This window comes from Poecile atricapillus, chromosome Z, assembly GCF_030490865.1.
Source record: "Poecile atricapillus isolate bPoeAtr1 chromosome Z, bPoeAtr1.hap1, whole genome shotgun sequence".
Taxonomy (NCBI): Eukaryota; Metazoa; Chordata; class Aves; order Passeriformes; family Paridae; genus Poecile; species Poecile atricapillus.
Window position 1 is genome coordinate 107,709,947 of NC_081289.1, and position 24,312 is coordinate 107,734,258.

Below are 24,312 nucleotides of genomic sequence, written 5' to 3' on the forward strand. Positions count from 1 at the left end.
GCAATAACAGGATAACCAAATAGCACAGTGCTGAATTTGTTATGGCAGCTTTCTGTCAATACAACACTGAACTGGCTGAATAATAAAAACAAAAATCCAGAGGATGCTTGTTAGGCACCAATCTTCCAATATGCTGTTTCTACCCTAGCAGTAACCTGTGGATTCTGACTGAAACTGAACTGCATCTGGTACAATTTAGGTGGACTGGGGATAAGGGTGTTGTTACCACATACTGCTCCCATGCTGATACAGGAACAGGGGTGGCTCACATCACACAAATTAACTGGAGGCTGGTCGATTTTATGCTGTCTGACAGTTTTCCACAGGGTAGCTTTGACAGCCTGGGATTGCTAGGGAAGAATAGAGCCTGAAAACATCCATCCCTCTAAGACAAGTCCTTGCTGTGGATGACTGGGGAGAGCCCTATATGGTGACAGTACCAGAGAAGGACATCATTCTGTGGTCAGAGCTAGCAGATTTCTGCTGCTATTTTGTGCCTTGGGGGCTGCATAAATCAGCCAAAGAGGGGGTAGGATCTGCCTCACAGCAGGAATGACCACTGAAGATGATCTCAAGAAAAGATACCTTTGACGCTTGGGGCCTGCTAAAGCTCTCCACATAAAAAGTGAAAAGTAACAGAAATGTAACCAGACTTGCTGGATGATACTGGTTACCATCATTCCTGACTCCTGCAGTGTTAATGACAATATTTTTTCTGTCTGGAAATCTTTGTCTTGGCTCCTTCTTGGAAATAAATCCCTTGTTCTTAACTCCTCTGTTTCTGTGTAGGCTTGACTAAGACTTCTGTGGGAAAGTTTGAGATTTTCTTCTGTTTTTTTGGCAAGGTTTCACCTTTTCCCCCGCCCCCTCCTCATTTCTTTGGACAGATTTCATTTCCCAAACAGATGTCTCTCGTTTCTGGAAGCAACATACACATACACAAGATTTCTTTCTTTTACTATATTTTTTCACTCTTTTTTTATAATTTTCTTCTTCTTTGCTTGCTTTCTTTCTAATCTAAATCTAATCTGTGTATATTCCACAACTCAGTTCTGAAAAACTGTTTCTGAAGTATGATTTTATAGTGGCTTTTCTACCACTCCATGGCTGCAGAGGCACATCAGAGGTCCTGAAGGCTGGATTTTCATGTAATAAGATAATAATAGAGCTTATACATAATTATCTGCATAGGTAATCGGGGCATGCATGCATACAGATGCCCAGCAACAGGTGCAGAGGCGTATTCCTTATATCCAGAGCCTGACACTTTGGACTGTTCCAATGAGAGGCTGGCAAAATGCTGCTGTTTTGAAATCACACAGTCAAGCTGAAGAGCTCTAATTATGAGAAACACCGCTTCTGCATTTGGTAGAGTTCAGCCTTCAAGCTGCCCTACATATACTGGCCAGGCAGAAAGAATTCAGCTTTGTTGCAGTATGTGTAGGTATTTTTAGGTCTGAAGTTCTTAAGCCTTAAGTAGGGGCCCATTTTTTTGCCTCAGAACCAACTAGCACCTCTGCTCAAGAAAATGACTGTGATACATAGCCATGGGTAAGCATCTGCATTTTGAGATACTCAAATTTGTATTAGAACAATTCTAGGTCATATTTTCAAAGTTGAACCTTGAATATTGATCTTCTCAATACCTATCCTTTTTGTTAACAGATCTTGGGTTTCTTGAGATGTCTAGGTGCCTAAGTAACACTGAGAATCTGTGAAATATGAACATAGCCAAGACCTTGCATATTTTTCATAGTCTCCAGGAGAGCTCAGGCCTGGCCTTCTATGCAGGAGTATAGCTAGCAGAGCCATTTCTGGACAGGTTTCCTCAAGGGTATGGAAGATGCACAAACATGTGCTTGGCTCTGAACTCATTAACCAATTAATGCAACTATCTCTAAATGCTCTTGGGTTTTCCAGAGCCTCTGAATTTGGCTGAGGTGACAAGGGCATGAGTAGACCTTCTTGAGTGAAAGCTCTGCACCAGGCATGACAAGAACCCCTGGCCTCCTCAGAGATTGTAATCTGGACAAACATTTACGAAAAGCCATCCACATCCTTTCTTCTAATCTGTAGGCAACATTGGCAAACCTGAGGTTGGTCAGGTTTGACCAGATCCTTAAACCTTTTCATAGCAGGCTTCTAAGTATCTGCAAAGGACCACAAAGAAAAAAGACATGTTGTGTGCATATGCGATTTGTCTGAATCTGAATGTTTAATGAGAATTCTTCGATTACTTCATGGTCCATTTCTGGTGCCCAACTTAATTTTGAACTACTGATGTTATGGTGGGTCTAAGGAGAAGAGCCACATGTCTGTCACGATGAAAAACAGTTCCATATGTCTTATGTATCGTCCTTGTTACGTGCCTGGCTTCCCACAGTCAGTATTGCCTTGGGATGTCAAGCAAACAGGGAAGGAGAAACAGAAATCTGCTTTTATTTAAACCTGATTAAAAGAGGGAATAAATTGAGGATAACCTATTTTGAAGCTGTTGAAATTTGTTCCAAGAGGCTGACTGCATAGCTCATGTAAAAAGCAGCTGCCAACATTTCTTACTTGTTTCCACCCCGTGCCCCAATCAAACCTTTCCATAATCTTTAGCCAGAGTGCAAGCATGGCACTTTGAACGACTTTCAAGGCCTTCTTGTCCTTTAGATGTTGAAATCAACTGCCTGTTTCTGCCTAAGGAGCAGAGTGAAGTCTGCCCAGAAAATAGGAAAAGCAAGAAAAGACATCTCTATAGAACTAAGACTTGGAATGAGAGCCTATTTCCAGTGTAGAATCATGCTCACCTCTGCTTTCAATTTTACCCCAGTCAGATTCTTTCTCCAGTGAAATTTAAATGCAGACAGCAAAAAATAAGAGGCACTCTGTGCAGTGTACTATAAAACATTTTGTAAGAGCATATAGGAAGCAGTGTCCCCTCTTAGTCCTAATTCTATTGCCCTATCTGTCCCCAGGTAAGTCAAAATATCATCACAATGTCAGCAAAACCGTGTAACTGAGAGATCCTGCTATGCTGGAATGGGAGGAAAGCACTATGTAATTTCTTCAGTTTTACGCAGTCAGATAGGCTGTGCCAAGGTGCCTTGGAGAGACACAAGAAAACAAACAGGCTTCAGGCCATTGCAGGACTGGGCCACAATGCACAGTGTAATGGTATATCAATTGTAAAATATATCACCATATTTTGATCTTTTCTGAGAGAGTTTAGATTAACTAAGTTCATTCTTGTCAGTACTATTTTGTAAAATCATGACACAAAATCTTCAACAGATTTTCTTCAGCCTCTACTAAAAAAAATGGATGAGTAAAATTGCCTTGTGTTGATGCTAAAGCAGTGCAACAGACAGAAGCAAATTCTTCAGATACAAATAAGGCTTTCTTTATGTCATCAGTAGAATAACAATCAGGATTTTGGAGGCATACACGAGGTGGGAAAGAGTGTGCAATTTACTTCAAGTCAGACATCAATACCCAGCTAATCTCTCACCATGGAACTGTGGGATTCAATGGTATCTAAAACTGGGAAGCAAAAACACTATGCACCAGGGGAAGTTTGGGTTGAGATTAATTAATTCTTAAACTTTGCATAGCTTCACATGGATGAAATTGTGGAATTGTAAAAGAAAATGTAATTGGCCAAAAATCAGTCAAAATGAAACATTTCAGTTCATTGGATTCCTTGGCTTATAGAAAGAAGAAAATGTTACTGGAGATTCGTTTATGCTCTGTTGTTCATAACTTGGAAGTGCCTTCTGAAATACTAGGTAGTGCCCAATCTGCAGAGTTTTCATAGGTCTATGCATGAGTACACAAAATTTCTAAGTTCATGAGGGACACATAAATTTTTACATTAGCATTTTTCCAAGTTCTGTAGACAAAAAGAATAAATACATGTATTTGTAAGTGCATTCTCTATATTCTTTTTTTTTTCCAGAAAATAAATGAGTTTGTGTCAGCTGTGTTTAAGTGGCAATCACTAAAACAAAATTCTGTAAAAAGAAAAAAAAAAAGGAAAAAAAAATCTCTTCACATCAGATAAGAGTGCCACAGCTTTAGGTCTTCTGAGAAAAAAAAATCAGCATGATTCCTGGGGGTAGAAATGATGCATGCAATGATAGACACAATGTAAAGAATTAATTTATGAAAAAAAATAGAAAGCAAAACTATAAGACAGGAAGAGTGTCTAGCTGGAACAGTACTGTCTGTGGGAACTCTTCTGGTCTAACATATAACAGAAGTGTAGGCACGAGGCTCTCTGCCTCTCCATTTTTATTTAGAAAAGAAAAGATGCCCGTTGCCAGGATCATCAAAGAATGTTATTCTTCATTAAATCCATGAGATCTTGGAAAACTTTGCCCAGTTCATTTTTTAAAAACAAAAATAAGTACGTCCTGCAAGTGCCCAAAGGGAGGATAAGGTTACTTATTGTTGCTTAAAAATTCATTTGGTGCCATGTCAAAGCAGCATTGGGTATATTTTAAAGTGACAGGTCTAAAAAATATTGTTCTTATTCCCACCTGCCCCTGAACTCCCTCCATACCAAAAGAAGCATTCTCCATAGTCCCCAATTAGTGAGCTGGAGTATTTAAAATTCAAACAAGGACCTTCTTCTCACTCTCATACTCATTAGCTCACTCTAGCCCTCCTTAGTCAAGGGATTTTCTAAAGAGTCCATTTAGGAGTGCTAATAATAGTAATTAGAGGTCGAGAAACCATCTTGAAACTTGACCCAAATTTTCACCCAAAACTTGAAATGAACACAAATCCTTTCTCAGTTTTGAAGGAACTGGGAACTCCTTCAAAGAAGAAGTTCGTGACTTGGAAATTTCCCTTTTAAAATGTTGTTTCAGTCCTGCATACCAAGTCCTTGAAAAACTATCTGAGCAGAAAGGCTGCTTTTTAGGAACCTTCTAGAAGCATTTGTTGTGCTGTTCTTTTGCGCCTGCTCAAAATGCATGCAGTATTACTGAGCCTATTGTGAACTGTGGGCTCTTTCCACCCTCATTCACATTTATTCTATGCCAATGGGGTGATATTAAATTACCTCCTGCACCTCCTAGGAGTTCAAGCATTCTTTGCACTACCTTTTTCATGTCGCAGATTCCAGGCTGACACAGTCCCCTGCAGATAGCAACAGCAGTCCTGTGGCTGCTTTGATACACGGATTTTTCATACAGATCCATTTGTTCCAGTCTGTAGCTCAAAACAGCTGAAATGATAGTGTCCCAACTGCTCCTCTTTCTTTCTTGACAGGACACCCAGCTGTACATTGAGAATGCTCAGCTAGGGTGGCTAGTGCTGCCTCCATGCAGGGGACAGATGCAAAAACCCATACCGGGAACTAAACTCTGTTTCACTGGCTCCAGTGGAACTTAATCCTGGATGCTGCAGCAAATAAAAATGGAGTAAGGTCCAATGCTTCTAGTGATGGCTTTGCATTGTCCCCATCCATCCTTCTCATGTGTCTGTCTCCAAGTAAACAGGACATCTGCAGAAAGACACAAGAATCAAGCCTGAACCAGGCAACACATAGAAAAGTTTGAGTCTTCTATTACTAGATTGATGTGATAATAATTTAGATCTGGAAATATACACTGACCTTCCACAAATATTAGTAATGGTTTTTATCTATAATACAAGCACTGGGCCTTACTATGACCCTGCACTGCCTGAATAGTTTGTCTTAAAAGTCTTATTTTATGGCTGTTACTTAAAGTTTCTAGAAATGTACTGTATATTATTGTATATATTATGTATTATATATTTTCTATTCTGGCAGTTACTCTGGAACAAAAGGGATTCTAAAGTATGTTGCAAAGGTCTTTTAAAGTAATTGGCAAGTTTCCCCTTGTAATTTGGATAAAATATGAACAGTTTTTTAGATTCATAACATCTTGAACAAATTTATATGTCGTTCATTATCAGAAGCAGACATGGTCCAAAACCGGAATTTTTTACTGCAGGGATGTTTTAATACTTGGGTTTGTCCTGAACTGAAACAAAATGTCAAAATGGCAAAGCAATGTGTAGAATGAAAGGCGAATAAAATATTGATTCAGAAAAATCAAAACATTTCATTTTGAAAATGTCCAAAAAATATTCTGGAAATGTCCAAAGGTTTCAGTTAAGAATTTTTCATCCAGATGGAACATTTCAGCATTCTTAAACACAAATATTTCATATCTGGCTGGGCTTACTTAGGCCTCTTTATCGAAGCTCAATTACCAGATACAATCACTTCTTGCTGGAAAGAAGATTATTGCTTCTAAATTGTGCATGAACTACGGGCTGCTTTAAAAAGCTCCTGATATATTAAGATTGCATGGACATATTTTCTTTCAATATCTAGTCACAAAATGTTTCTATTATGGTAGATTCTCAGATAAGCTGCACCTCTTAGTAAGAAGAAAGAGGAGGAAAACTGAATGATAAAGTATATCAAAACTTGAAAAATGAAGCTGTAACTAGTTAGCTCAAGAAATGCTGGTATTCCAGCATGTCAGAGATTAAAGCTGATGAAAGTTTACACCTAGAACAGAAGTATTACAAAAACAATCCAGGTTTTACAAAGATTTTGCAAAGAGTTTCTAAAAAATCTTATACTTCAAAGCATAAAATAACCTCTAGTCAGTTACCTTGCTGCTCCAAAACATTATTTGTGATAGGGTCAAATAACATCAAATTGCTTTTATATTGCATTTTTTTTAATATTGGACCATGCTTACATAAATATTCTTTGAAGACAAGGCTTTTTTCAGAGAGACCATAATGGGATATTGACTTTAAGTTTTCTTTAGGACAACGGCCACTTGATTAAAAGTGACTTTTGATAAAAAATGTTAGTGGCTGTAAAAATTGCTTAACCAAGGCAATTTTTAATTACTGAGCAAGTTTTCATTTTTCAAATATCTCTTGTCAGTATAAATACTGCCTTCCTTAGCATCAGACATTAGTGCTTTACAAATAAACATCTAAATTGCTGCAACCCTGATATTATGCCTCTAGTTTCCAGAGGGGAGGAAAAAAAAAAAAAATTTGGTTTGTTGCTTTATCTCTCTGTCTGCTACCATTGCAAAAAAACTGTTTGAAATCTTATAACTACATAATGGATGGCATGAATGCCAAGGATAAGAAAACTTAGAATCAGTTCCACCCGCTCTACATTTTACATATAGTTCCAACCCAAAATGAAAAATATCCTGCCTCAACATATTATTCAACCAATAGTAGTGTTGGATTTTTGAGGCCACAGCACCAAAAATTATGAAAATATTCAGTCTAAATAAGAAAACCAAAACCAACAAAAACACACAAAATCTACTCCCCACTCCCCCCCCCCAAGAATTATTAATGACATATGATAGTAAATTCATTCTTTCCCTGCCATCTTAAATAGTTTTTCTACAAAGGCAGACAGGAGGATTTTTAGTGCAATTTTTACACAACAATCAAGAAAAGTCTTTTAGTGTTAGAAACACACCCATGGTCTCCCGAAGCAGGTCTTCCTCTCATTTACATTGCTGCAAGTCATGATCTGTCCCACTGAACTCAACAGCAGTATACAATCAGAGTAAGATGGATCAGGCTGTGTGTAACATATTCTTTGCAGTGTACAAAGTTCACAGTATTATAGACAGTCTGTAAGACTGATTAGACTGTGGAGGGTAGGCTGGGAATAAACTAAACTTTGAGCACGAGATGGTGTGTACACCACGTAATGTAACTGCACTCAACTGCATCTTTTCTGCTCAGCAGTGTCTGATCTAACAGCCCTAATTGTGCTGGCCAACAGAAGATGTGGTACTCTTTTTTCTCACAATGTGAGTGTCACATTCTGCTTTCTGGATAGAAACTTCTCTGGTTTTTTAAGAAACCAGAAAGGTTTATGTAAAAGCTTTTATAGCCTCGTGTGGTCAGTCCCACATCCCAAATCAAGCCCATAATTAGAAGGTATTAAACCTTGAGTTCTTGGTTTTTGTTCAGTTTTTTTTTTTCCCCAATCTGTTGCCATTATAGCATCTAGTTTAAAGCAGTAGGATGAGAATGAGGACTGAGGATCAAAAGGGTACCTGCCAGTGCCTGCTTCTTTCTGCCAGTGCTCTGGACCCCACTGCACCCACAAAGGCATAGCTTTCAGTGATGTAGCTACTGCCGGGAGCTAACTCATTAACTTCAGTATAGCCAACTAAAGTCAAAGCATCTCCTAATATCACACATTAAGTTCTCTGGCACAGTGGCTGTATTGACTTTAAGCAGCAAATGGCAGTTGTGGTCGCCAATAGTGAGACCTGTGATTCTTGAACCCTGGGGTCTTCACACACGACTATCCTATGGATTTCTTGACAACAAGGGCACATAAAAGCTGTGATACAGTATTAGAAATCCAGCTATATATCCAGGCTTTATGGGTCTTATTAACAATGTGCCAGTCAGGGTATTTGTTCCAGCAGCTGAGGCATAGACAATTTGGATGATACAGGAATGAATTACCAGAATATCTCTCAGCTTTATGTTTTCACTCCTTCTGGGGTACATACTCTCCCACTCTCCCTACCATGCCTGTCCCAGATATCATTATATTTTCTAAAGACTCATGAGAGCCTGTGCACAGAAGTGACAGCAGAGAGGAAATACTAACTGCACAAACTTAAAGCCAAAGCAGTTCTGAACATTTTGAATATGTTAAGTCCAGCAGCATCCTCATTAAACTCTGATTAACAAGTGGACTTGATCCAGGCTAATTCATGGCTGAATGGGGGTTTTCTTTTTTTTTTCTTTTTTTTTTTTTTCCCACCGCCAGTTTATCAGAGGTAGGCAATTAAGAGCTCACACACCTCCAAGTCTTGTAGTTTTTTGAAGCAGGGATCTCATACCAGTCTTGCAATAAAGCCTTATTGTCCTTGGGACAATATTCTTCACTAATCTCACTTCTGGCAATTTACTTTTTCTTGCTGAGCAGATTTAGAAACAAAAAACCTTGAAAGGGCATGGGAGGAGGAATAATCTAGGGCTATCTAATCCCATCCCCGAAGTGGGAGTTTTCCATTCAGCTTCCCTTTTAATGAGCACTGGAGAAATAAAGTTTTACTGCAACACTACTTTGATTCAAGAGACCTATGAGGACCCAATTATCCATCCAGTGGGAGTGGGGTGGCAATCTGTTTTTCAAAGCAAAAGCAATGTAGCAACACAGGCCCCTTGTAATTATGTCTTCCCTACAAATTTATAAACCCAGAGGTGAGCTTTGCTTTGGTTGATTGTTTAAATGCAATTATTACCTTTCTTTCACTTTCAAGTTGTTAATAAAGCTTTCCCAAATGCAGTGCTTGGTGTTATTCTTCCTGAGCACTAGGATTCCAAAGGCTTAACTGGAAACCAATCCTCTACTTCACTGAAAGGAACACAGTCAGGTCCGGTCAAAGATTATCTGAAGAGCCAAAATGTTTGACAGACACACTGAGGGGGCCACATCCTATTTTCCACCTGAGAAAGCAAGAGGGGAGAGTGAGACAGAAAGAAGGAAGCTAAAGGAGACTGGCAGAGAATTGGAGAATGGAAAGGAAGAAACACTACTCATAGAGTAGCCTGATTCAAGGGAAGAATTCTGTTTATGTCATATGTCTTCCTTTGTAGCTGTCAATATTCATTGCACAAATGTGTCATTTTTGGAAGTCCATGCAGATGTTCTTATAACATAACCCTTTTTAAAATAAGGAAGGGGGACAGTTGTTCTCAACAACACATTTTTCAGTCCTGGTCTTTTATAATCCCATGTTCAGTAGGCCACAAGGAACTCCTGACTCTTCCCATTTCTAAGCCCCACACCCCACATGTGGATGTGGTCAGTGAATCAGGTGTGTCTATGTCATGTAAGCAGAGGCATGGTGTGTATTGCACCAATTCACTTTCATTGCATCACATATATGTGCAGCTTGAGGCAGTGACTTCAAGACACTGACTTCAGATCCTTGTCTTCCAAAGGCATGCCAAAGTTGTTAAGGATACAGGTAGACATGGGGAGCTAGGGCTTAAATTTATACCAATAATATAATCAACTTCACATATTACATGCATAGAGTCTACATGAGATGCAAGTATATCACAGTATGCTTTGTTTATTCAACCTGTATGAGATGATATGTGATATACACAAGCAATATGACATACCCCACTGCATGCAATTCAAGCACATTATTCTGACTAATGTGACTCTGACTAGTAGATCCAAGTTATAAAAATCATTTCTTTGCTGAAAATGCAGTTTGAGAGCATGGCAACCATTCATGACTTACTCCTTGTGATGATATGTGGGATATCCTTATGTATCTGCTCCTTCTTTAAATTGCTGTTGATTTGAAAGGAGTTGTGTGTGGTATTGTTGTCTATTTTAATGCCTCTCAAGGACCTTTCAGGATACATTACATTGCTCCTGGAATAGATAGTAGATAGCCATTGGACTAAGAGAAAGAGGTGATAAGGAGAAAAGCAATAACCCTTCATTCTGTACAGAGAAAGTGTTTTGCAAAGCCATGAAGCACCAGCTGGGTGAAAGTCAGTCTCCCACAGTGATACAAGGCTGAGGGCAATGGTTTGCAGTGGAAATGACAAGGCAAGCTGGACAAGACAAATTCTGGTTCAGAGTGAATGAGAGGAGTTGTACTGAGGGCTGCAGTTTGACCCCATGACAAATACTTGTTTAGAGAAGTAAGGAAACTGAAAAGGCAAAGGGAATTTCTACTTAATTAATTAATTAATTAATTTCTATGAATGTGAAAAGCAATGTTTTCAGAAATGCCCTGTGTGTATGGACTTATATAGTTGTGTGTGTCTAAGCCTAATTTCTGTTGGTGAAGTGTCTCTCAAGGGTTAAATGGTATGTAAAATACCTCAGGGGACTTTAGAAAGGGTACATCTCCTCTGTGTCTGAGTTTGAGGATTCAGCATTAGTCTTGGGAAGACAATATGATGGACTCCTGGGAAATTATGCTGTATGATGCACTTCTGTGCCCAAGTATATATATTGAGAAGCCAGCCAGAAGCTACTCCTGGACTTTTTTCAGATTTCAGGGAATTAAAGCACATGGGGCTCAGCAGATCTGGAAACTAAGCAAATATGATTAACTAAATGAGGAATTTTCTATAATGGGGTGACACTTCTACTGTCTTTGCAGCAGAGCAGTTTTTGCTGAATTACTTTGATCCTTCAGAAAAAGAAAAACAGACAAACAACAACAACAAAGAACTCACAGAAAACAATTTGGAAGCGATTATTTAAAATCTCAAAAACGTTTCCATCTGGAATTTCACATGGAGACACAGATCAGTGTTCTAGTCACAATGTTGTAGAAAGGAAACCACTCACTTCATGCCCACAGGACGTGACTCAGATCCCACCTCTCTTATTTGCAAACAATACTTAATTTTCAAGAATAAGCTCATCTGTCCTCATACTGTACTGGATTCCCCCAATATGACAGAAACCCATCTCTACAGGTAGGGTCTCTAGACACCAATACATAGTGTCATTCTTTTTTTCTCTTGCCTAATGGAACAAACAACAGCATAAAAAACAGCCTGATGTTATGATAGTTTTCTGCCCTCGTCACTTTTATGTAAATAAATGAATACCAGCTGCTTCCTATCCAATGTCCTTTTTTAATGTCTATAGTGAATAGGGGCACAGGCATTCTTTCCTGCAACTGAGGTTGGCTTCTGATTGAGTAAGACCCTCAATATGAATTGTACTCAAGGGGCTGAGAGACAAGATCGAGTGATGGGAAATTTCCACAGAGTTGCTTTTGAAAATTCAGGACAGTAAGCCAATTAAGTGTGCATGTGTAAACTGCAAAATTTACAGTTTAAACCCTTCATGGTGTTCCGATGGCACTTCACATATATATGGGCTTGACAGCCTAACAATAAGTTTCCTAAACATGACCTGATCACACAGAGATTTTCACCCAGACTGGTGTAGGCTTTTTAAAAAAAGATAAATGCAAATAACTGTGGTTTAATTCACTAACCATTTGTCAAATTACAGTAGATTGGGGTATATCAGGGAAATTTTGAAGTGTGGAAGGATACACATGCATATTCTGCTTGTAAATTCAGGACAAAACATACCCAGATTTAGAGATGAAAGTAGTGGAAGTCTGAATTTGGCCAAGTTTGGTTCCTAAAGTAGATCAATTAGAGATCACAGTCATATCCAGTGTGCTTTAAGCATTATGTTTTCTTAACAGAATTGAAAGATTACCTGTAGGAATACTATCAAGTTACACAGAGGGGAAAGGTTGGCTGTTTAATAAACCAGGTTATATGGAAAGTGCATGAAACTCACTCTTGCTTTTGAAAATACCAGATTATGTAGTACCTAGCTATGTGAAAAATATTTTAGCCAGGCTAGTGAACATACCTTGAAATCACTTATTTTTGTACTATCTTTACTAAAGGAAACCTTTCCAAATGCACTACTCTTTCAAGAGCTAGAAGACCTTAAATGACAAATCCTTTAAGAATGAGAAACATGTTTTTTTAGGAAAATAAAGAGTACATGTAACTCCTCCAAATTCCAATAATAGTGGCCAAATCCTGGCTTAAATCTTCAGTTTTCATCCATCAGCTTTTACTCCTGAAATACAAAGATGATGTGTCCCACAATAACAAAGATTAGTTAGATACTCAGTCTGATTTTCAGAGACAGTGAGGTCCACTAATTCCAGTAAAATCAGTAAGATTGAATAGGTGTTCGTATTTCAGAGACACAGTCAGGTTTTGCTGCCATTCATAGGGTTATCCACAATTATAATTCCATTTAGCTCTAGAAAGAGTGTAGAAAGTATATTTCCTCAAAAAATAACAGGAATGTTTTAAATAATTCAAATGTCCCAGCTATTTAGAATCAACCTTTGCAGAGTGTTTGTCTTTCAGCTGGGATCTAGCCCTTTTATCACGCAATTTTAATTTTGAGTTCCATAATAACATGATGAGAAATAGTGCACACAACATAGGAAAACCTGGACCCCAGTCTTTTTTGTATTTTTAAAAACACATTTGTTTTAAACACCTGTGTTTAAAGTACCTGTCAATAGTGGTGCTCCCCAGGGTCCTATACTAGGTCCAGTTTGCTTAACTTGGTCAGCAGTGACTTAGACAACAGAACAGATAACTCCTCAGCAGGTCAGTGACAGCACAAAGATGAGAGCAGGGGCCAATACCCCAGAGTGCAGCCTTTCAGAGAGACCTCAACAGGTTGGTGAGATGAGAAGAGATAAACTGTCTGAAAATCATCAAAGACAAAAGCAGGGCCCTGCATGTGGCGAAGAATAACCCCAGGCACCAGCTCAGGCTGGGGCAGATCTGCTGGAAAGCAGCTCTGAGGAGAAGACATGGTGGACAACAAGCTGTCCATGAGCCAGCAGTGTGACCTGGTGGCCAAGAAGGCCAATGGTGGCCTGGGGTGCATTAGGAAGAGCACTGCCAGCAGGATGAGGGGGGTGATCCTGTCCTTCTACTCAGCCCAGGTGAGGCACAACTGGAGTGCTGTGTCCAGCTCTGGGCTCCTCAGGACAACAGAGACATGGAGCCCCTGTGGTGGTTCCAGCAAAGGATACTAAGTTGCTCAGGGGTCTGGAGAGTCTCTGGTAGAAGGAAAGGCTGAGGGAGCCAAACCTGTTCAGCTCCAAGAATAGATGACTGAGAAAGGACCTCATTAACATATAAATATCTAAATGGTGGGGGTCAAAAGGATGGATCCAGGCTCTGCTTGGTTGTGCTGAGCAATAGCACAAATGGCAGCAGGGACAAACTGATGCTAAAGAAGTTCCACCTGAATTTGAGGAAGAGCTTCTTTACTGTGCAGGTGACCAGGCAATGGAAAATGTTGTCCAGAGAGGTTTCAGATTCTCCCTCATGGGAGAAATTCAAAAACTATCTGCAAACCTGTGTCATGTACTCTAGAATGACTGCCTGAGAAAGGTAGTTGAACCAGAGCCACCATGGTCCCTTCTGACCTGATTGATTCTGTAATTCTGCATTTGAAAGGGGAGATGAGCAAATACTATTGCTCTTATATTGTCCTGAAGCTTTAGTTTCAGAGAGATTTTTCTTTTCTTTGAAATTGAAGTGCAATGAAAACTGTGCTAGATCAAGCTCACAGTACCCTTCTCCTATCTGTACTATCTTCCAGTTCTTTTTATGGTCTACAACATGCCATCAACAGAAGAAAAAAACAAGATGTGAGAAAAAAACAAGCAGTGAGCAAAACTAACCAGGCAAATATTACATCCAAAGGACATCTTGAGGTAAACCAGAACAAATGAAAAAAAACTAGTTCCCTTCTGCCACTTTAGGATGCCTGATTTTTAACTTGTGTAATCATCCATTAGCCTCACCCTGCATAAAGAGACAGCTGAACAAGCTCCAGTCAAAAGACAAACATGACAGAGAGTTTTGACAACCATAGTAAAACAGTTTAAAACAAGCTGAATTTATACAAAGAATTCTTAAAGCTATGTTCATAGAGAAAGTCATGTTCCATTAACATGGCATTTCATAGCATACTCTCCAATATAGTTGTGGCAAATATTGCAATTTTTCATCAAGTGAATGCTTCTGACCTTGGATATAGAAACAGTGCAGCTACTACTCTGAGAGGACATAGCTATGAGAGCAAAGTGGAAATAACACAGCATCAAAGAGGGACAAGGCAAGGGATGCCTCTCTAAAATGGAGCTTGGCATTCAGGCAAAAAGAATAAGGTCTCGTATATCTTCTATCTGAAATTCAGCAAACTTTATTAGCACATTCTATTTCCATCCCATGCCACAGATTCAATTTAAAATTGCCTTTCCAGTGGCAGAAGCTGAAAGGATACTACCTAGTTTCTAAATCTTCTGGTCAAATTACAGCTGTTGTAATAAGCATCCATAGGCTTGAGTGTGCACAGTGTCCTGCCAACAGTTTTCTTCCTAGTGCTCCTGAGTGGGAGACAAGTGCAACCTAAGTGCTAAGGCTACAAGCTGCGAATGTTAGTGAGTAAGGAGAGTTGGAAGGGCAGAAGTTCTTGCACTAAGACTACCAGAATATATTGTGTGTCAATAGCAGGCTGAGACGAAGTCGCAGATCTCCTGTCTCAAAACAAGATGAGCCCCACAGATATTTACTGTGGGGCCTCCAAATACAGACTTTTCAAAATGTCAGTACCATAGCTGCATCCAGCACTTGTATTGTGAGGTTTGTCTCATCAGTGATAGTGTGGGTCAGTTCTGGAGATTTCCTTCTACACTGCAGGCTAACTGGAGGCCAGCTGGCTCCATCCAGGAATGAATGCAGGGTCTGACAGCACCTGGAGCAATGCTTCTCTCTTACTCTCGCAAAAACCACTCAAAGATAACCTGTTGGATGAGGAGATACTTGCTCTTTGCTTTACTCATTGTGTGGATGCTGAATATACTGGAGTCGGCATCAAAAAATATATAACCAACCAGTAAGAATTTATCAATTCTTAGGCAGGCCTTTATTTATTATTGGGAGCTGTCTGATCGTTCTTTGAATCCACTAATACTTTTGGCCTCTGTGACATTGAATTGTACTGTTTAATTGTGTGCCTGTATCACATGAAGCAAACCTGCTAGTTGTATTTGCTCATTTTATTTCTGCCTGATAATTTAATCAGAAGCCCTTTTTCCCAGCTCATTCACAAATATGCGACATGATTGCAGGCATCACTTAAAATCTATGCCTCAATTCCTTGTCTGCAAAGCATGAAAAAAAGCATTCACTCAGGTAGTCTCCCACTGAAATCAAATGACTGTAGTAAGATATATTTAACATCCCATCCTACCTGATAAAAATATTTGCTAAAAGACTGTGATTTCTGTGGGAGTATGTCAGGTAAGACATGAAGAGAATGAAGGCAATGAATGGCCTTCAGAAGCAGAGATAAGGAATGCAGCACAAATTTGCCATTTGAAAGAAAAGGAGGTTGCCATGTTTGACACCAGAGAATGAAGCATGCTTTGCCTATTGTATGGGCCAGCAGGCAGTGATGGCACAGATGAACATTTTCATTGCCAAAGAGATCGGCATGGGCTCTTCATTTGATGTCTCAGTGAGAGGTAGACACCAAACTCCAGCTGAGGCTTCTGAAAGTGACATTTTAAAGGTAATTGAAGAAAAGAGAGGCTATCCTTAATAACAAAGGGATCCAAGAAAGTTAGACTCAGTTTAAGAAGAAAATCCTAAAGGTGCAGGGGAAGGTCACCCCGAAGCACCAAAAGTGAGTCATTGGGGAAGACAACTACCCTGGCTGAGCAGCGAACTTTCATAGGAACTAAGAGTAAAATAAGGCTTTATGGCCTTTGGAAGAAGGGGCAGACAATTCAGAAAGAGTACAAGAGTAACAAGTCTTTGTTAGTAAGACCAGTTATCCTCTGGGCAGCCAGCCCCCTGAGCAGGTAAACAGGGATGGGGAGCAGGATAGACCTCCTGCAATCCTGGAGGAAATTGTTAGTGACCTGCTTCCCCGCTTACACAATCACAAGTTGTTTGTGTCAGATCGGATCCACCCAAGGGTATGGAGGGAGCTGGCAGAAGTGCTCAGTAAACCACTCTCCATCATTTATCATTAGTCCTAATTAACAGCTTACTGGAGATTGAGCAACGTGCTGCCCATTTTATTTAGGTTTGTATGGTCAGATTTTGGTAGCAGGAATTGCTTCTGTGAGAAGCTGCTGGGAGCTTCCTCTGTGCCCTGCAGAGACAATCCCTGGTAGCTCCAAAGATGGACATGCTGTTGGCCAAGGCTGGGCTTGTCAGAAATGGTGATAACACTCCTGTGATAACAACAGATTTAAGAAGAAAAAATGTTTTTTGCACTGATGTAATTGTGGCCAGAGAACACCACAGTGAGAAAGAACATCAAGAGGAACACCCCTGCAGGCACCAAGGTAAGTGCAGAAGGAGGGGAGGAGGTGCTCCAGATGCCAGAGCTGGGATTCCCCTGCAGCCCCTGGTGCAGACCATCATGAAGCAGCTGTGCCCCTGCAGCCCAGGGAGGTCCATGGGGATGCAAAGATTCACCTGCAGCCTGAGGAAGAGATCCACACCAGGGCAAATGGATGCCTGAAGAAAGCTGTGAACCCAGGAGAAGCCCTTGCTGGAGCAGGTTCCTGGCAGGGATCTGCAGGAGAGAGGAGCCCAGGCTTGAGCAGGTTTTTTGGTAGGACATGTGACCCTGTGGGGGAGCCACACTGGAGCAGCCTGTCACTGAAGAACTGTACCCTGTGGAAGAGTGACCCATATCACAGCTGTTCATGGACAACTGCTCATGGGATGCTTGAGTACATTGAAGACTGTCTTCTGTGGGAGGGACCCCCACAGTGGAGCAAGGGAAGGTTTCCTCTCCCTGAACAATGTGAGAAACAACTGACCCTAATCCACATTTACCACCTCTCTGACTGTTGAAAGGCAGGAGGTAGAGCTGGAAAGGAGTGAAGGGTGGGGATAAGGGGTTTTAGGGTATTATTTGACTTCTCATTATCCTGCTCTGATTTTTTCAGTTAATATAATTCTAGTCTGCTTTTCCCATGACTGTATTTGGTGAGTGATCTCTCCTGGTCCTTATCTCAACTCATGAACTCTTCATCATATTTTTTCACTCCTGTACAGTTGTGAAAGGGAGGGATAGAGAAGTTTTGGTGGATGCCTGGCATCCAGCCAGGGTCAACACAACACACATCCTTAAGAAGGACTGGAAGGAGAATCTGGGGAACTACAAGATTGTTGGCCTGACCCTGGTGCCAGGGAAGGTTACAGAACAGATCATCTTGAGTGCCATCACACAGCACATACAGGACAACCAGGGGATCATGTCCAGCCAGCACAGGTTTAGGAGGGGCAGAGCCTGCCTGACCAACCAGATCTCCATCTATGATCCTGTGACCTGCCCAGTGGATGAGGGAAAGGCTGTGTATGTTGTCTATCTGGACAAAAGTGAAGCCTTTGAGACTGTCTCCCACAACATTCTCCTGGTAGTCCATGGCTTGGATGGGTGCATAGTTTGCTGGGTTGAGAACTGGCTGGGCCCGGAGAGAGGTGATGAATGATGCGACATTCAGTTGGTAGCCTGTCACTAGTGGGGTTCCCCAGGGATTGGTGTTGGGGCCAGTCCTGTTTAACACCTTTATTAATTATCTGGATGAGGGAATTGAGTGCATCTGCAATAAATTTCCACACCAGACTGAGTGTAAGTGTTGACCTCCTGGAGGGTCAGAAGAATCAGCATATGGATCTGGACAGGTTGGATTGATGGGCTGAGGCCACTGATATAAGGATTAAAAAGCTGGGTGCTGAGTTACACACTGGCCACAACACCACAGGGAACTACAGGCTTGGGGGAGGATGGCTGGCAAGCTACCTGGTGGGAAAGGAACTGCTGGATGACAACAGGATGAGCATGATACAGCAGTGTGCCCAGGTGGCCAAGAAGGCCAATGGCATCCTGGCTTGTATCAGCAACAGTGTGGCCAGTAGGAGAAGGGCAGTGACTGTCCCACCATGCTGGGCTCTGGGGAGGCCACACCTCGAGTGCTACACTCAGTGCTGGGCCCATCACTGTAAGAAAGACATTGAGGGCAGGAGTGTGTTCAGAGAAGGGCAACAGAACTGAGGTAGGGTCTGGAGCACAATTCCTGTGAGGAGCAGCTGGGGGAGCTGAGGGGGGTGTTTACCGTGGAGGAAAGTAGACTCAGGGGAGATCTTTTGGCTCTCTACGAGTGTCTGAGAGGAGGGTGCAGCCAAGTGAGGTTCAGCCTCTTCTCCCTGGCAGCAAGTGACAGGACAAGAAGACAGAGTCTCAAGCTCCACCAAAGGAGGTTCAGGTTGCATATCAGGATGAATTTCTTCACTGAAATTGTTGTTAAACGTTGAAAAGGACTGCCCACAGAAGTGGTAGAGTCACCGTCCCTGGAGATGTTCATCACACTTAGTGCTATGGTTGACATGGTTCTGATCAGTCAATGGTTGGACTCAATGATCCCAGAAGTCTTTTCCAACCCAGCTGATTCTGTGATTATGTGTTTTGGGGTTTTGTGCACGTTTTGCATTTGTCTCGGTCCCTCTGGATTAATTTATTCCTGAAGGTGAGACAGATGCAGATGTGCAGCTGTGTGATGAAAGCAGAGCAGATCACCTTTTTCTCCACCCTCAGCTTCCCACTCATCTTTCTCCATGCATGACAAGAAGAGATTTTGTTAGAGTCCTTAGGCAACAAAACTGATGACAGATAAGTTCTCCAGGAAGCTCCAGCTGCCACCATCAGGTTGCCATATGGGGCCAAGGACTCCCTGGGGTTGTGGGGTCCATGGGAGTCCATCAGAGAAGGGCTTGGCAGCCAGGGTGCATTGCACCACCCAGCCAGGAGCAGGGCAGCTGGGGACCCATGGGCAGGCACAGCCCCAGCACTGGACAGTGCCCTGGGGATGGCCCAGTCAGGCCAAGCCATGGGCCCCTAAGTGGCCCTGTAGGTGGAGCTCAAGGCCAGTCAGGGCATGGTTGTGAGGAGCAGGAGAACAGCCCACCTGTGGCATGGCCAGGACACAAACTCTCTCCTGCCAGCTAACATTTAAGTAATTACAGGTTCTGGACAGAGTTTTTAATTGCAGATGCCCTCTGAATACCAGTATTTTCTGTATTTCTGGGTTGTTTTGTTAGCAATCTGTGTACATATGACATAGCAGCAAATATGTGCTGGCAAGAATATTTGGTGCCGAGGCTGAAGTGCTTCAACGCCAAAGAACAGCAATTATAAGAAATGCTATTTATGAAACAATTTTGACCTTCATATATTAGCTAAATCACTTGCATTCAAAAAACATCTCCTCTAAGGCTTATGGAGTTGGCAGAAGAAGGAAGCAAGCCTGCCTTACTTATTGTGGCTTCAGCAGGCATGAGCATATATTAAGATCTTCAGGGATGGCAAAATTCCCACTGACTTTGAAAAGCTTGGAGTTACAACCTGATAGGAATCCTCACTCACCTAAACTTTAAATAGTGAACATCCACGATTTCTTCACTAAAAACATTCTGCCCTTACTCACTGCCCTGTACCATCCACACAGAAGGAAATCTTAACTCACAGAAGGTTCAGATATGGACCTGAGTAGCATCTGAGGCCAATTTGTCTTAACCCCCACTGAAGGCAGGAGTTTTTCAGTTTGTGGAAACACAGAATTTTAGCTTTGCTGATGCTCTTCATTTACTAAACATATACATTAAAAGTCCTTTTTTCAGACCAATTTTCAAAAGACCTGCAGTTAAGGGTGACACAGATAGAGCACACTGACTCCCATAATACTGACTGTAAGAACATCTGTTTTTCTCTTGTTAAAATACATATATACAACTTTCCACAGACTTTAAAGCCTTTTCACTCTAAGTGTATTGAAAGCACTGATATACGTGTCAGTAATGTAGCTGTAGACAAGGACCAGATCCACCTCCAGAGCGTTTTTTGACAGTTTCCAGGCTTTGCTATTGAAATGCAAGTAGATGCTGAATGTGGGAAAAGCTAAGGCTATGTTGCTTGGCTCAGAGCCCAGGACTGAAAGATTCTTATTCACTTTTCCAGCTGAAAAATGTACTTCCTCACAGAGCTTCAAGGGGTTTCATACTCTGTAGGGAGAGCCAGGGTGGCTCCACTGAAGTCCATGAAAATGTAAGCATAAATTGTAGCTCCATATCTGACATTTTCCCTTAGTAAGCATTAAACTCAATATAGATGGATCAGACACAACAATCACAAGAAATTATTTTTATTACTTAGTCTTTCTTATATTAATCTGCATCAAATGGTATTTAGATTTATGAGCAACTCCGTCTGTAAAATCTTTTGAGATAGCCTTTCTGTTAGCGCACAGAAATTGTATGGGAATTTTGGGCAAAGAAATTGTTTGCCTGGAAACTCTCAAATTAATTTCTTTTTCAAATTCTTCAAATGAGTTTCTTTTGCTGATACTAGCCTTGGATTTTCTCATATTATAAAATAAATGTCTCAAGGCAACCTTTGTCAGAAGTATTATTGAGAATTCAATATATTGTTCTATTGGAAAATCACTGGAATTATCCTACTAAAGCTTAAAAAAAACCCCAGACCCAAACTTGTAATATGCACAGTCACATATGCATATATCAGTTCAAGTGTATTATTTTCACTAATAGCTTCAGCCATGTGGAAGATGGTGGTGTTCTGACAGAAAACTTTGGTTAACAGATGTGTGTTGTTTTATTTTTTCTTTCCATTTGCAAGTTTTTTGGAGAAAAGCAGGCCCCATGACCCAAATATGCAGCCCCAGGGCACTGTGTGAAAGGATCTGGTAGCTCAGGTTCTTTCACTAATCCAGGTCAGCATTTATCCCAGACACAGACTTTATCCTGTAAGTCACTGTGACGATGTGCAGCAGGAAACGCCATTATTATCCTCCTTTACAAAGCTGAGTGAAATCTACAAAAGATGCTATAAACTTAATTACTAGGCATTGTCTTTCACTTGGAGGTAAAGCTATGGCTTCTTGGGGCTTCCTTCTTCAATCAAGGGCCAAAAAAATAGAAGCATTATCAGACACTAAGTATAACTATCAAATCATGGACTGACATTCACACAAATGGGAACCTGAATTAAATAGAATCAAGGAGTCACAGAATTATTTAGGCTGAAAAGACCCTTAAAATCACTTAGTCCAACCATTAACCTGACAGTGCCAATTATGTGGCCTTTTTATCTTTCTCTTCATGACTGCACAAGAGTAACTTGATGAGAAAGTAGAGTGACTTCTGGGGCACAGTACCAGAGTCTTCTGAACTTTGTGGTCACCTTATGCCTGTCATTTATCATGGAATCATAGAATGGTTTGGATTGGAAGGCACCTTAAATATGATCTAGTTCCAAACCCCATGCCATGGACAGGAACACCTTCCACTAGTCCAAGTTGCCCAGGCCCCCATCCAACCCAGCCTTGACCACTTCCAGGGAAAGTGTTAGGATGTTACATGTAGCACTTTACAGGATCATAAGATAATTCTGGTGAGAATTATCTGTGTTCAAAGCAAGAATTAGAAGGGGTTTTGGGTCCTCTCAGAGGAGCCTCTCTTTCCTTCTTTTCCTTTTGTCCTGCTGTTGCATTGTCATTAACTTTGTTGCAAGTTCTCCTGTCACAGACTATAGCTGTCCTCTTTGATGTAGGCATTGGTCAGAGCCATTAGCAGACTTGGATCAAATGTACAAATTCTGTGAAGTTCACAATGGTCTGGACATTCTCTGGAGTGAGACTGAGCAAAAATAACAACTTAAGCAGGAAGATTTTCTTCAGTTCTGGCAAAGCTGCCAGTGCCAACCAAGCAACACTCCTGTAATAGCAGCAGCCTCGCCAGGTTTGCTCCTTTCCTTAATGCAGTGTGTTCAAACAAACAGGGAGGAAAGAGAATACTTCCCTCTCTCCCCTCCTGCCTCATAAGTCCCAGCAAGTCAAGTAAGTACAAAAAAACTCTCACAAATGTTGTTTTGCAGGCATCATGGATTAAAAGTCCAATGTCATCTCATACTGACCAAAGACAAGCACCCTCTGAGTGATGTCTACTTTTAGCCTGTGCCATAGCCCTGGGGTGTACTGAAGGGAAGGAGGGAGCAGTAACATTCCCATCCTGGTTAGCTCTCTGCTGCCTGCAAGGTGCAGGCGCTCCATGGCTCTCACTTGAGGAGCACCTTGCACAAATGTCTGCACCTGCTCCGGCAGAGGAAGGCTTTTTATTACTTACTTCATTGGCATTAGAGAAAGAATTTATCCTGGTGGACTTTCACTCTTAACAAGGTATTGCCTGTGCACTAATGTGATTTAAGTCAGTGTGAGAAGTATCACATCTAATAAGAGATTTATATACGGCTATACAATCCATTGAGCAGCCACACAAAAGACGGGCTGCAGACTCACAGTTACCTGTCATTGCTCGAGTTGCAAAGCATGTGGCTCCTAATAGACTATCTGTATTTTGTCAGGGTTTTTTCTTATATTTTTGTTATATTCTAGTCCAAAGAGACTGCATTTCACATTCCACATGTTAATAGGCCTGAGCAGAGGAAGAGGGATGTTCCTATTTTTCTTAGCAATAACATTTCATAACATTATGAAAGAGAGATTTTTTTGGGGGGGTGGGGGAGGGGGAGGGAGTGGTGGTGGAAAATAGGAATGCACTAGTCCACAAGCCTGACTTAGCTGGTATGAACAGAACTTTGATTTCCAAACATGACAACTTCTCTATAGCCATTACTCCATCATGAGGTCATTTACTTCATAAAATAGCAATTACCATAAAGAAATGTCTGACTTGCATTAATTCCTGTGTGATTTAATTCTTTATGTTTAGAATAGAAAACAGAAACAAGTTTCTCCCTTTATATCTGCCATTTGTACATTCATTTCTTCTTCAGCATGATAAATATGCAAGTATACCATCATTTAATGTTTGGTTGCTACATCATAGCAACCAAATCGTTTGCAATATTTTCATAAATACAACATAAAATCCAAGCATTTATGAATATGAGAATAACAGCTATTAGTAAAGACCTTCAAGTTAAAATTATGTCAATCTTTGTACAGGGAAACTACTAATATAAACTGTTTCTTTTGTTACCTCAGGTAATAAAAAGGTCTGGCAAATTCTAACCCACGTCATCATTTCAACTGCCACAGTTGCACTGTGCTTGCTGATATGGTGAAGAGCCATGGATAACAGCAATAGATTCTGGCATTTAAATATTTGTTATAAGTAATTTGAGATTGGTCTAACAGGTCTGTGTTTGTTCTGGGCAGATGTAACACCTCACGAATTCTTCACAGATAACCTGATAATGAGTCACAAACATTGGGCAGTAGGTCAAAATAATAATTCTGATCTAACAAAAAGACACGCTATACTGGTTAGTATATTGTCATTTGCCCATATCTGTCCCATTGACTATTTTTCTTTTTTTTTTTAATCACTTTTTGATAGATGCCTCAGTTCCTGAAGCCATATGAAAAGGAAAGATTTAGCAAGGATACACACACTTTTCTGATTATGTCTGATCTCAAAACATGAAGATGTTATGAGCAGCACTTTTGCATGGCAGGTACTATTGGCAAGATCAGCAACACAAAATGGAGTATTTTAGAAGCCTTGTCCTAGCCACAGGAGGTACAAAATTCTTTAAAACGCAGCACTGCATCATTCTGCCTATCTACAAGACAGAATGATGACACAAGGAAA